We start from the raw sequence: 16,369 nt of genomic DNA, 5'->3' as shown, positions 1-16,369 counted from the left end.
TTTTTTTTTTTTAGCAATTAACCCGAATTTAACATGTGTGACTGCTATCAAAAGGAGATGTGCAAGACACCTTTTTCGATACTATTGCATAATGAGTTGCCATGGCAACGGCAATTAAAAAAATATATTTAAAATGTGGATCGAACTCCTCTCTCATTTTTTGAGCAATTGACCCCACATTTGGCATGTGTGACTGCTACCAAAGGTAGATGTGCAAGACACCTTTTTCATTACTATCGCATAATGCGTTGCCAGGGAAACGGCATATTTTCATTAAAAAATTGTGGGTCGAACTACTTTCTCAGTTTTTGAGCAATTAACTTCAAATTTGGCGTGTGTGACTGCTGTCACAGGCAGATGGCGCAAGACACCTTTTTCATGAGTATTTCATAATGCCTTTGCCATAATGTTTTGGATTGCACTACTCTCTCAGTTTTGTAGCAATTCAGTTTGAATTTAGGATATGTGATCAATGTGATGTATATTTGTGCAAAACACCTTTGATGTGTGTGTCAATAAATCTGTTGCCATGGCAACATGAGGTTTTTTTTTACCAATCATACAAAAATGTGTGCATTAGCCTAACTCCTTCAGTTTTCAAGCATTTGGCTTGAAAATTAGCACATGTGACCACTATGGTACGTAGATATGCATACTTACTCTTTCGTCATTGTTTGATTAATGTGTTGCCATGGTAACAGCATAGTTTGAATGAAAATCATACGAAAATATTGTGGATTCAGTTAACTCCCTCAGTCGTGGAGCATTTGACTTGAAATTTGGCACACATGACCACTTTTGTATATAGATGTGCAAACTTAATCTTTCGTCAGTGGTGAGCGATGTGTTGCCATGGTAACAGTTTTTTTTTTAACTAAAAAGTATACAAAAATATTGTGGATTCAGCTAACTTCCTTTAGTTTTCGAGCATTTAGCTAGAAATTTGGCACACATGACCACTGTGGTGCGTAGATGTGTAAATATAATCTTTCGTCAGTGGTGATCAATGTGTTGCCATGATAACGGCATATGTGACCGTGCACCTCAAAACGAACATAAAGTCGCACACACTGATTTTGCGTGAGGATTGAAAATAAGTGCAATGGGTCAACCTAGCCCACTTTGACTTTTTCATATTTTCTGAAAGAGCGGGTCTTCTTTTACATTATGCTAAAATTTGGTATCATAAAACGGGCAGGAAAGTGTATTTTTTAGCAGTTTATTTCAAACATTTTTGGTAGAATAGTGTGAATAGGTGTGTCTTTAGAATCCCTTTTTCATTTCTGAAAAACCTTGTCCACACGCTTCACTTTCAACTTTAATAACTTTTGAAAGGATAGTGCTACTTCTTTGAAAGTTGGTATTGATTATTGACAGAATGTGTTAATGAGGCATGCTTAATTTCAGTATAATCTGATAATCCCTTCATTGTTGTTACTCTGGTGGTGTACTTCCTGTTTTTTGTCCCATTCATCGCACAGCCAGCAGGGTTTGGTAAAGATTAAGCGCTTGAATAGACACTGTACTTCAGAGCCTCTTTTCTCAGTTCACACTTTTCCTGAGTTTGTGCTTTCTTTCCAATATTTAGATAGGTTAGGAGAGTCCATTTGATTTGAGTTATACATCATTTTAAAGCTTAAAGTCTGTTCTTTCAGAATATGGTCTTAACTAAAAATTCATGTCTGGCGACTTTTTGTTTGTTTTGAGGTGCAGAGTCACATATTATGAATGAAAATTATACAAAAATATCGTGGATTCAGTTAACTCCTCACTCTTTGAGCATTTGGCTTGAAATTTGGCACATGCAACTACCATAGCATAAAGATGTGCAAACTTAATCTTTCGTCAGTGGTGAACAATGCGTTGCCATGGTAACAGCATCTTTTCACTAAAATGCATGCAAAAAAAAATTGTGGATTCAGGTAACTACCTCAGTCTTTGAGCATTTGGCTTGAAATTTGGCACATGTGACCACTATAGCATATAGATGTTCAAACTTAATCTGTAATTAGTGTTCACCAATGCGTTGCCATGGTAACGCATTTTTTTCACCAAAAAGCATGTGGATTCAGCCAACTCCCTCAGTCTCTGAGCATTTAGCTTGAAATTTGGCACACCTGACCACTATGGTACGTAAATGTGCAAACTTAACCTTTCGTCATTGTTGATCATTGTGTTGCCATGGTAACAGCATAGTTTGAATGAAAATCATACAAAATAATGTGGATTCAGGTAACTCCCTCAGTCTTTGAGCATTTGGCTTGACATTTGGGACATGTGACCACTATAGCATATAGATGCTCAAACTTAATCTGTAATTATTGTTCAACAATGCGTTGCCATGGTAACGCATTTTTTCACCAAAAAGCATGTGGATTCAGCCAACTCCCTCAGTCTTTGAGCATTTAGCTTGAAATTTGGCACATCTGACCACTATGGTACGTAAATGTGCAAACTTAACCTTTCGTCATTGTTGATCATTGTGTTGCCATGGTAACAGCATAGTTTAAATGAAAATCATACAAGATATTGTGGATTTAGGTAACTCCCTCAGTCTTTGAGCATTTGGCTTGAAATTTGGCTCATGCAACCATTATAGTACAGAAATATGCAAACTTCATATTTCATCATTGTTGAACAATTTGTTGCCATGGTAACAGGGCATTTTGAATGAAAATCACAAAAACATTTCGATTCTCCTAACTCTCTGTTTAGAGCATTTTGTCAGTGTGGAAAATGTGTTGCCATGGTAACAGTACATTTTGAATGAAAATGATACACTAATATTGTGAATTCAACTTAGTCCCTCCTTTTAGCATTTGGTTTGAAATTTGGCACATGTGACAGCTATGATGTATAGTTGTGCAAACTTCATTTTTTTCTAAATGTCCAACAATGTGTTGCCATAGTTATGCAATTTTTAATAAAAAAACATAGAAATCATCAGTCTAGTTATCTTGCTCATTCAGTTTTTTGAGCATTTGACTTGAGATGTGGGACATGTGACTAACAGTGAGCAATACAGTTATTTACGGTTGAACAGTGCATTGCCATGGTAATTTTTTTTCATTAAAAAGTAAAAAAAAAAATAATCCTTGTTGAGCTAATTCCCTCAGTTGTGTGTGGGGGTATATTAATCGCAATGAGTGATCGATGTAATTATACTTGTTCTTGGATATCTCAGCCATTTCAAAACCAGTTTTCATCAAATAACCTTTTGATAGCCCTTGAAATTACATGCTCTTTGACACCTCATAGAATGGTTTCTGAAAATCTCGCAAAAAAATTAAAGCTAAATCCTCACCCCGACCAGAACTGTACACACCCTTCAAAATGATTATTACCCTTTTATATTTTCAATTGTAAGTGACCTTTATACTTTCATGGTGGCCATATTGTATTTTGCCAACATGGCCGCCCCACAGGGCGCCTTTTTGTGAATAGGGCATGGAATGAGCGTTATCGATTGAAAAAAGATGATATACTGTGCTCACTTGGATATGTTCAGTGCTAAACTTGATGTAACGTTACAGCAGAATCCCGAAGGATAATCAGTCAATGGTTTTGTGTAAATACGATCGATTGAAAAGAAATCTTTAAAGATGATTACATGTTCAAGATGATGTTTGAAAATATTCAATTAAGTTAAAGAGTTATTTCAAATGAAATGGGACGTTTCAAAATTAGAGAAGAGCTGACATGTGTAACAAAATTGATTAGTTCTGTTTGTTTGAGATTCAGTACATGTAATGTCACTATACGTTATTGGCCACTACACACTCTTCTTACGCTTTCTACCAATTCAAGTTCCTCTTCACTCTCTTCCTCTCTCTTTCTCTCTCTCAGTTCCATTCTCCTGCTCTTTTTTGTGTTTGTTTAGCCCTTGTCATGTAGTTCACCTCAACACTTACACCTGTAACTGCAAGATCGGTGTGGGATGACATTGCTGTCTCTCTGGGACTTACTGGAAACAAAAGCTACTACAGCGCTACTACAGCAGGCAGTCGTGAAGGTGGAACTTGAAGAAACTGACATATTGACTTGTTTCTTTCATTTATGTTGGACCAGTGCAAGTTTCCATGAACTTTACATGCATTTGATGTTAACTTACAATGATTTGATTTCTGTTTTACCACCAAATACAAACACAGCTACTCTCGAAAAACTCAAATTTACGTGCAATCACCGTGAGTCATTTTTTTTTCTGAAATACCATCAAACAGCTAAAGAGTTTCAATGTGCAAGGTTTTGTCATGATTTTAAGGCGATTATGCACTGTTACAAATGTACCATGTTTTGTTTGTATCACTGGAGAACTGGAGAGGGAAAAATTCCACAAGCTTTTGTTTGATTTGTGAGGGTCATTACAATGTTCAGAGACAATAGCAACACTCTTTCCACTACTGTTTAGAAATGTATGTTTTGTGCAACTTTACATTAAACTCAACATGTGGGACAAACATTGTTTTAATGGCTCGAAAACTGGGGGAGGAAGCTGTTCTTAAAGCCGTTACATAACTTTGAGGGCAATTAGTGCTGTTACCACGGCAACACACTTTGCAGTGAGCTGAACATGTAAGCAAAACTTCTTTTGAATCGATGGAAAACTTCAGAAGTTCAAGAGATGTTTTACCTTGAAGTTGTTGTATATGACTTGCACTGTTGCAAAAGTGGTAGTGACATGACATCATGTTTCTCCGTCACTCACAGGACTGCACAGAGTAACAACACCTTAGGCCTTTGTGGAAGTGAGAGCTTATTGCAATTTGTCTAATGTTAGTTTAACTTGACCATTGAACAACTTTGTTTTGTAAACTTATTAATCACCCAAATAATGTCAGTCTACATCAACAAGGCTTTTAATAATCATTGCACAATGATGGAATTGCACAGTATGTTTTCATCGCCCTTGTGTAAGCGTATTGAAATGTGAGTCTGACAATGATACATGTATTGCCAGAAATGTTTGAGCTAGAAAAATGGAGAATGGCACACGTATCATTGCAATAAGTTGTACTATAGCTGCAAACAAGAAATCATGTTACTGTGCAATTCTGAATTTAGAGCAATGTGAATGCAGCTGTCTATGCAGTCGTATATATGCTACCGTATAAGTGCTGAATGGTATTTTAATCATACATATTTTAACTGCTGATCTCCCCCCTCTTCACAAAATTATGTTTGTTTGTTTGCTTGTTTGTTATCATACCTCTATCTGTATCGATGGATAACATTTATTACTGGACTCAACATCTGAGAGTTTGAGTCAGAAAATTGTTATAGTTGTATTTGCTACATTGTAGGCTACAATTTGCCACTTACCCTTATCAGTCAAAGCAATTCAATGTTCATTCATTTGTATCTTCCTGATTTATTGGTAACACAATTGTATATTTCTTGCTTATAAGTCAATTCTGGAAAGTAATATGTGTAACCAAAATTACATGTACTCTAGCCTTGAACCTTTTATTTTTTTTTTCTTCCGCACATTTCAACCAGCACATCTTCTTCTTGCAAAGAATGCCTAAGGTAGGCACCAACATAATCTGGGATGGACAGAAAATGGGCAATGTTGAAGATGAGATCTCCTGTAATGATATTACATTTTTAAGGTATACAATTGACAAGGTTCACACACAGTTGGAATTTCAATTCAAATGACTGCTTTGCCACAGTATTTTGCAGTGTATGCAGTGTCTGATTAATCTGGATTAGGACCAGTAGCACATTTAGTGCATCTCAAAGCACCCCTTCGGATGCTGGTATGATCATTTCAATTTGGCATTTTTTCAAAATACACTATATGTTTACAGTAAGTGTTTATGTACCTTTGTACACAAACTCTAACTGTAAACATTGCTATTAGAGTATGTTAGATTGCAGCAATTTCCTCTCTGAGGTTTGTTTGTTTGTTTTTGCAATATTATTTGGGAAATTGTAGTGGCATAGGTAGTTGTCTCATGCAAATTGTAATGGTAACTCGTTGAGCTGAACCTATTTTAGATGTTCAAGTTGACTAAATTTATTCATTGTTTATGTGGAAAAGAAATGGAAGTTGATGTTTTTTTGTCACTTTGTGTGATACTTTTAAGAACTATGACATCCATACTGCAGTATGTATATATGAATTGTACAGCACAATTATGATATTGCTTTTCCTACTAGTTTTGCATTTTTTCTTTGCATTTTTTTGACAGTACAATTGTATTGAACTAATTGAAGCATACAGCTGTAGTCATGATATAGAAAGACAAATCGACAACTTGAACTGCTTTGTACCATCTTATCTTTTTCTTTTTTGATGATGGAAATAAATAAACTATTGAATTGACTTTAATTGTGATCAATGTGTCTATATTTTAGATTTAATTTAATGACTTGAATATATCATTATCTTTATTCTTGTCACGTTTTTATTTGTGAATCAATATATATTGTAAATAAGTGTGATTCCCTTACATCTGGATGGTAATTACATACCGTACACAAAACAAGAGTGAATTTTTCAAGGGCCAACCAGAAAAATATGTCAGCACAATATTTTATGTGTTTGAGAAACCACAATGCCAGAATTCCACTATCAAAGCCTTAGAAAAGCACTCAGAGAATACAGACCTCCACCAAGCAGTACTTTTTCACCCTTACTCTGATTTCTGCCCATTGTAATAATTACATAAATATGCGTATTATGCTGTAAATGACTATTTCCAATGATCAAGAATCCTACAACCACGTGACCCCCCCTCTTCCTCAAAAAAAAAAAAAGGGGGGGGGGACTTTGATCCAGGCAGTGATCCAAATTAATACCAAAATATGACATTTCTTTTTTCTATCATTATTAACTTTATTTCTTAGAATATACACTGTTATTCGATTCATATCTAGTAATTTCTGTAGTTACTTTGGAATAATAAAAAAAGCAAGCTTGAACATACATGTACTTTTCAAACCAACGTCGCCAAAAAAAAAAAAAAAAGTCACGAGTGACGTCATTCATGGTGACCGTTCTTTATGATGAACAGGTGCCGTAATGTACGATGTACGCATGCGCACGGTGTAAATCGTAGGCCACAAATCGCACATTGTGCGGTGTACATCGCAGCACCTGCGACAGAGTGCAGCAGGCTGCGATATCGCACATTGTCGCAGCGCAGCGCATCGCAGTAAAAATCGCACAGTGTGAGTCCGCCCTATGGCAAAAGAACACCTTTGTTAGAGAGGCATGCATGAATGAATATTGATCGCCTTTGCTATGGAACCCACCATTATGGTGGCCAACATGACGTCACATGAAATCACTCTATAAGAAATTCAGTTTGCATGCATTAGTTGTTGCTACATCTGGCAAAACTCGGAAGGATTACAAGTGCTCAATATTGTACAATGATGCCTTATTTAGGTGAAGAAGATCAATGATATGATACATGTTGTGGCAACTGTATTGATTGCAATTCTTTTTCCATATTATAGTAGGCCCGGTTGAGGGGGGGGGGGGGCTACGAGCCCTCCTCCCCTTTGACATTCCATTCCAAATTTCGTGAAGGCATGATTTTTTTTTTTTTTTTTTTTTTGGGGGGGGGGGTTATTGATTGTAATCAATAACATAAATATTTTCATGCTGGACGTGTCGCTGACAAATTTCATTGAAAAGGCAATGAAAAACAAAAAGTAAGAAACAAAGAAATACATGAGTAAATAGAAACAAATAGATACTTCAGAATTTTTTGATGGCACAGTTTTCTTTCTCTTTCATTTGCTATTAACGCTAGAAAGAATATTTACACAAAAAAACTAAAAATTTGCCTTTTTGGAACTTTATGTCACAGGGGACTTTCCTCTGAATGTGGGGAACGAAAGTCCTCCCTGCGACTGGGATCTTTTCTATAGTCAAAGGCTGACTTTCTCTAAATGCAGCAAATTGTTAAGCAGACCATTCACTCAATCAACTCCTTCAACTTGTGCAACTACAGTGCCTCGAAATAAGTAGCCAATTACACAGTGTTCTTATAATGTAACAAGCAATAAGATTTATTATACTCGTCTCAAATTATGGTCGTTTACAAAAATAACATAGTACAAACTTGAATACAGATGTCCAATTCCACTTGATCTTGAGCTTGGTTGCTCTGCTCGTTGGTTTATTCTAGAAGCTCCCGTGCTTGGTTGCTCTAGGTTGTAGACGATGCCCTGCCTGAAGTAGCGGGTCGTCTCCCCTTACTTCTGGTCCTCTCTGGAACCGCAAACTGTGGCTCTCTCTGGAACCCTAGACTTGGTCCTCGCTGGAACCCTAAACGGTGGCTCTCTCCCTGGAACCCTAAACGGTGGCTCTCTCCCTGGAACCCTAAACACCCTGTTAATTTAATAACATGATACCTCCCTTATATTTTGTGGTCTTTAGTTATTCCTGATTCTATTCATATAACTTCAACAAAACATATGATTATATATTCCATCATATTAACATTGATTAGCCACACATAATCTCCATAATAAAGTTTCACCATGGATCATTATCTTTCAATGTTGAATAGGGGTGATTAATCAGCCCATTAAAATCTAACCGTTGTTCCAATTCTCTATTTCTTTCACAATGCAATCAAAATTCGGTTTGACATACAAACATCACACATACAATGCAATATCGGGAATTACATAGGAACTTGCAAGGCATTAACAACTTCAATTAAATGATCGTGTACTTACAACAGTTGTTGGTGTTTACACTCGAATCCTCCTAGATTCTCTGCTGGACGGTCAGGCTGTCCAAGCCGAAATGCAACAATCCCTGAATCACACTGATTCCAAATAACACTCTGCTACTCTAACTTCGCAATCTCGAAGTACCGTAGCCTGGTCCTGAGTGTTCCGCAAATAATGTGGCATCTGAATTTTATGCCCAAACACTGCATATTTATACATTTGTTGGACCATAGGTCTCCATGTAAAATTAATTAAATGTAGTCAAGTGACTTCCTAGAAAGTTTTCATAGAAGTCCTGCCCCCTTTTCTTATTGGTTGGCGTTTTCTGTCTGTCAAAACTTTCCTGAGTATCTCATTTTGCGTTGGTCAAGCCTCTGCTTGACGTCATCACTTCCTGTCCACGGAAACCAAAATTCTTTGAAGTGGTCCTGTTTTGACCTAGCTAGAAACTTGTGTCTGACGTCGTAAATGACGTCCACATACCAGATAGTATGAGGCATACTACCAGGGATACCCTTTCCTCGTATTTTGACGTCATGTAGGGTTTACTCATTCCCAAAACATTTAATTCCAAATCACTCTCTTTTACTTTGATTGTGCATCGCAACATCTCCTTATATGGTTATTTTGATGCAAGCTCCTGTCTTTAAAGCTGCACTTCTTTTGTCCATTGCGATAACATCAAGTTCTTACATGAGCTACCTAATAAACAGTAGTACAATGAGACAAATTATTACGTGACAAATACAAAATATGTCATATCATGACACTTTATTTATGGCAAATGGTCTGATTTTATGCTCAAATTAGCATAATTTAGCCAAGTGACTTCTTTTGTTGTTGAAAATCAACATTACCGTTTTATAGATTATGTCACAGGCAATTTGTGTGTGGATTTTGTAATGATCGCTCGGTTGATGGCAGAGGTCGGGGGGGGGGGGGGGTTCCAGGGAGGCCCCCCTCTGGGTCTATCATCTACATAAATACCCCACCTAAAGCCTACTTAAAGTCAAGACCATGCTTCTCTGATCGAGAATGTTTAGGTATTTATACAATGTACTTGTAGCGCACCACTGTGTTACATGACAGAGGATCCAAACTTGATTAACCATGCAGTATTGAACATTTCTGTATTTTGTCAATTTTTCAAAGCAATCACAATTTCTACTACGTGTAATTTTTTTGTATTATACTACAGATAATGGTGACTATACTTTCTAGTCTTTTGTAGCTTATCATTGAACATGCAATAATCATCGGTTGAGAATGATAAGGGCGTTAAGTTGCCACTAAACCCATAGTTTTCGAGACAACTTAACGCCCTTATCATTCTCAACAGACGTAATTATATTCACTTGGAGTCGAAAATTAAACATGTTCAGGAAGGGTACTTGTAAAATTTTTCACTTTTGCACAAACTTTATGAATTTGGCACATTTTCGGGGAAATGTGTGATGCTAATATTTGAAGAGTTTGTTCGCAAAAACCGATATGTCCATTTTGAAGATTTTAAAGTACGGTCTCTGTCATAAAGTACAAAATAATACCTTTTAAGAAGGGGTCGGTGCATTATAGTGCTAACCCACACAATGTTCATTTTGAGATAATCGCTTTTTGAAAGTTTGAAAAAATCCATAAATCAGGTTAATAACTCGAGAAGGCCAATTTTTTTCGCATATGAACCTTTACATACTCAAGATCGAATAGTTTCTTGGGGAAATTTACTACACTGATATTTTGGTGGATTCAAGAGGATTTTTCAAGTCGCATTTTGAATTTGTGGCTTAGCACTTTATTGCAGCCAAATCCGTCGTGTATACAAATACTGTTTACTTTTTGAAAACTCACAAAATATCAATATCTCTTCGCTAAAAATGGAAAATTAATGTAATATTTGAGTTTCACTCCTTTTTGACGTGAAATTAAAACAAGACATACTTGTTTTTAACTGTCTGTATTGTATAATCTGTGTGAATTATGAAGACAAACTTTGCATATATTTCAGACGCACACACGCGCACAGAATATCAATATCTCTTCGCTAAAAATGGAAATTTGAAGTAATATTTGAGTTTCACTCCTTTGTGACGTAAAATTAAAATAAGATATACTTGGTTTTAACTGTATTGTATAATCACAGAATCAATACAGACATCGAGAAATCAATATCTCTTCGCTAAAAATAGAAAATTGAAGTTATATTTGAGTTTCACTCCTTTGTGACGTAAAATTAAAATAAGATATACTTGGTTTTAACTGTATTGAATAATCTGTGTGAATTATGAAGACAAACTTTGCATATATTTCAGACGCACACACGCGCACAGAATCAATCATGTATGCATAAAGACATCTTGAAATGTGGATATCAAACAATTTCAACAATTCAAGTTTTAAAAGACAAAGCATTCAGTGTCATACAAAATAATAATATGATTTGTTGGGGGGGGGGAGGGGTTATATCTCATTGAGGATTTTACATCTTCCGTGTACCTAAAAGCAGGGAAAGAGTCCCTTCTTCACCATTATGCATATAACGCATTTTAAATTTAGAGTGTCTAGATCAGAGAAAATAAAGTAAAATGGTACATATCAACATAATTCCAGAGATTATCATGTCTTTTGTTAAAGGGAATAAAATACCATAAAGTAGACATTAAGGCCTTGTTTAGCTATGTTGGTTTTCTTGTTTAGGGTATAAAAATCACCAATAGTACTCTAAAATCCTTCTTTGTATGACAACGAATTTACCAAAAAAAAAAAAATGTGTTGCATGATAATTATGACTGTACATGCCTCAATGAGTCCTCCTCCTCCATGTTCGTTGGTAAATGCAGGCGGTGTGAAATTATGCAGGAAAGTTCTTATCACAAAATGAATGACTAACTCTTAATGGCCAAGGTCCATGAAAAGAACATTTTCAAAAAAATTGGGAAACATTTTCTTTGGAAGTCTGAACACTTATAGACTTCGTATTTGGACAGACCATACATCCTGAAATACAATGTGCCGAATAAGACCAAAATAGTCTACGTATTATACCAAATTGGTGTGGCAATACACACACATTTTACCCCATATGCACGTTTTCAGACTACATTTGGATCATGAAGATCATTTAGGAACAAGAAAAAAATGCTCTCATGTCAAAGCTGTTACGGTGACAAAAACATACACGAAAAAGTTAAAAATCTATATGCTTTCAATAGTTTCATCAATTACAAATCTCCAAATTAATTTGAAGGAAACTTTCTTTTTTGTAAATTCATCTTGAAAACAACCCTGTGGAAAAAAAAATAACTTTGAAATGTGTAACAGAATACAGCAAATACATTTTCTTTCCAACATGGAGACTTCTTCATAAAAATGCATGATAAATACCGAGTTTAAAGGGTAAATTCGGTAGTGGAAAAAAGGGAGCTATTGACTCACCATGAAATCACGTTAAAAACACTATATTATCAGCTTTGATGCTTTAAATTCCGCTTTGATTGCTTTCAACGTTTATTGATTTAGATTGAGAAACCGTGTAGAGGTATCAACAATGTGGAACTATGAATTTTATACGACAACGTTAGATTTGAAAAATAATGTTTGCAGTTATATCATAAATGTAACATCCTTTCAAAGGATGTTAAATATGGAAGTATCGTGTCACGGTTAGGTAAGAAATACAGGGAAGCACAGCTGTATTGACAGCGGCAGGAATTTTTTTGAAAATTTGAGGTAAATTAATCGATATTAAAAATGCATTTTGTTTGCATCCATTTTCTACTGTCTATAGCTAATCCCCTTAAATATGGCTGTGAAAGCATAGCAAAATTGCATTTTATTCAAAAGAAGTTGCAAATTAATCAATGACAATTTCAAATGTTGTTTCACTAGTAATCTAACTCTGTAAGAATTACTAACATATAAGGCACATGTCCAAACATCCAGCTATCCGTATTTTTTTTTTTTTTTTTTTTACCCATATGAACGTTTTCAGATCACACTTGCATCGGGAAAGAAAATCATACATTTAAAGACAATACACTTATTACAATAAGCCATTTCGATGAAAAAAAAAAACACATAATAAATGAAGATTTATATTTTGAATATATTTCATCAATTATTTAACTACTGATTAATTTTGAGGAAGCTTTCCTTTTGAAGCGAAATGTCAGCATGAATAAAGTGCTAATCCACTAATGAAACTTTATGGTGCTGGGACAGACCATGAATGTTGATTAGTTTTCTTATAGGTCATAATGCACAATGCCAAAATACTCCTAAAACCAGGGAATGTGGTATTTTCCTGAAAGTTCAATAAAAATTAAAAACTGGCGAAAAATGTCATGATCAGTAGAATTAGCATGAAAATAGTGCTAACCCCAACAGTACAAAAATTAACAAAAAATACTCATTAACTCTTTAAGTGCCACGTTCGCACCTCCGACTCCGTCGACGGCGCGCCAACTTCGCATATTCTGCTCAACAAACAAAGCCGCCAAGACCGATCGATAAACCGCTATTTACTGCTAATCCCGCGGCACAATGAAAGCGTTTCCCATGCTTTTGTTCCTCTCATATACGGCTTGCATTCTATGTGGTGATCAACTATCAAGCGATGTTCCCAACTAGATTTGCTCGTACATTGTAAGTTTTTGTCACGGCTTAATGTGCAAAAGTCATGCATTTACAGTAATGTAGCAAGTGGTCCTTCAAAAGAAAAATTGAAAATAGAGTCGTCATACAATCTATATCAAAACAAAGCTTGGCATTCCTCTTAAACTTTGCCTACTATTATGCCCATCTTAGAATAAATTTGTAGAAGTTATACAAATTAGAAAAACAGAATTCTTCCTCAAAGCATGTCTACCTTCATGTCTCAGAATAACGTGGCACACAGGGGGTTTCCACCAAGGCACATAAAGAGTTAAATGCTTACAATTTCATTACTGTTTATCTCATCTCCATTTTCATAACTGACAGAAGAGTACAGATTATGTTATGAATCAGAATCACTCATTTTTGTAGATGAAAAATTTTCCTCACTTTTCAGATTTAGATATCTTTATGACACCCTTGTGTCTGCTACCATGGAGGTCGCCATTTTGAAAAGTGTGGCTTAGCATTATATTCCTGCCTATAAGATGTGATTAATTTTCGGGGCAAAAAGATGCCTGTATTAAAAACCCATGTATTGCTTAAATTTCAAGATGACATTTTCAGGGATTATAGAGCAGTTATTCAGGATGGTGTAAATGTATGTAACTCATTTTTCATCAAAGTGTGGGTTAACACTATGATGCACCGACCCCTCGGCCGTAATAAGGCAAAACAACGTAACTCATGTATCATGTTCTGAGAAAAACGAGTTGTAAAATTCAATTGGTTCCCATTTTTCCGTCATACGAGTAAAACACTTTTGAAGCAGCGAACTTTCTTAGGTATTAATAAAGAATATCTCGGGAAATATTCAGTAAAATAGGACTTCCCGTTTTAGAATAATTGCCATATTTAGAAGAGATACAGCACTTTACCGAATCACAGCACTGTGCTGATGAGTAATTCTAGTTTGCCAAAAGAACGTATCCTGACTTACGGCGCGTAAGCATTCTCCCGCGAAGCCACTTCAGTATGCCAAAAGAACGTATCTTGACTTTCAAATATCTGCGCCTCAACCCTTTCATCAATGTAATCAGGCAGAGTGACGTATCCCGACTCAATGGCAACAATCTATATCATTTATCTACTTTGAAAATTTTGTTAACTGGATGATAAAAGCCCCGTTATATGTTTTTAAATATATATTAACAACGCAGCTGTAGTAAAACACAGTAGCTTGCAAAAATATCGATGCAATTGAACATTTTCTTTTTTTTTCTGGAAACTTACAGAGTATATGTGACCGTGCACCTCGAAACGAACATAAAGTCGCACACACTGATTTTGCGTGAGGACTGAAAATAAGTGAAATGGGTAAACCTAGCCGAACTTGATTTTTTCATATTTTCTGAAAGAGCGGGTCTTATTTTACATTATGCTAAAATTTGGTATCATAAAATGGGCAGGAAAGTGTGTTTTTTAGCACTTTATCTCGAACACTTTTTGGTAGAATATTGTGATTAGGTGTGTCTTTAGAATCCCTTTTTCATTTCTGAAAAACCTTGTCCACATTCTTCACTTTCAACTCTAATAACTTTTGAAAGGATGATGCTACTGCTTTGAAAGTTGGCAGTAATTATGAAAAGAATGTTCTAATGAGGCATGCTGAATTTCAGTGTAATCTGATAATCCCTTCATTGTTGTTACTCTGGTGGTTTACTTCCTGTTTTTTTTTTTTGTCCCATTCATCGCATAGCCAGCACGGTTTGGTAAAGATTAAGCGCTTGAATAGACACTGTACTTCAGAGCCTCTTTTCTCAGTTCACACTTTTCCTGAATTTGTGCTTTCTTTCCAATATTTAGATAGGTTAATAGAGTCCATTTGATTTGAGTTATACATCATTTTAAAGCTTAAAGTCTGCTCTTTCAGAATATTGTCTTAACTAAAAATTCATGTCTGGCGACTTTTTGTTTGTTTTGAGGTGCAGGGTCACATATACTAAAATGTAGTTAGTTGTTATCTACCAATTACCGTAAATTTTTGTTTTACTTCATTTGCATATACAGTTTAAAGTTTATTGAGATGTCCATTCTTTTTTATTATCTTTAAGTGTATGTTTTTTATCCCTTGATGTAAGATTTTTCATTGGGAACATAATAATATTTGGTTTTTCATTCATGTTGATTTAACAAAAACATGGATTTGGATTAATATTGACAACTAAACCACCAGTTTTGGTAAAGTCTGTAAAATGTATTTCATTACACTTCTTATGCCATGTGATACAATTAAGATGAACTTGAAATATGTATAATTTTTAGCATGACAACGCATGAGTGGCAACTATTATGACTGTATGAGAACTGGCACAAAAAAATAAAATACAATGGGCATAAAAAAGAATTGTACTCTCTAAAAAAAAAAGAGTGAATTTTCACTCGATTTTCACTCCCCTTGGTAGTGACGTCAAGGATCACTAGAAGTGGAGTGAATTTCGAGTGAACAGAAATTTCACTCCAAAAGAGAGTGAAAAAAGACGGAAATGTTTTTGGAGGGATGTTCACTCCTTTCTCACTCTAAATTCACTCCTGACGTATTTCACTCTTTTGTCAGTCGTTTTTCACTCCTTTCTCGCTCTCAATTCACTCCTATTGTATTCACTCTTCTTTAACGCCGGATGAACCTAGCAGAAATCCCATCAGGGCCACAAGACGTCCGCTGTTTGACATGATTGAGTTGTGTGAAGACTTCATGCGGTTCTACATGGAGAGGTGGCGGTGAAGGTAAGTATGCGGGCAAGCGCGATTTGTCAAGCACAGGAAGGTCGCCACCGATTGACGCGAAGTGCTGACATATGGCGTCACCGATAGCTTTATGGTCGTTCGGGGCAATATCAGGGACAGTGATGCTCATCTTGGGCGCATTTCCAGACAGCATTCTGATATGTCTGAACCATTCACCAGGAGAAGATTTCTTCAATCTTTGCACTCGATTGGCGTAATTGTTTTTCTTCGCTTTGCGGATTTCTCGTATCACTTTGTTTCTCAGTTGTCTCCATAGGAACTCGCGCTTTTC

This window comes from Diadema setosum, chromosome 3, assembly GCF_964275005.1.
Source record: "Diadema setosum chromosome 3, eeDiaSeto1, whole genome shotgun sequence".
In the NCBI taxonomy this organism is placed as follows: Eukaryota; Metazoa; Echinodermata; class Echinoidea; order Diadematoida; family Diadematidae; genus Diadema; species Diadema setosum.
The sequence above is the reverse complement of the archived record's forward strand: the minus strand, read 5'-3'. Positions refer to the sequence as shown.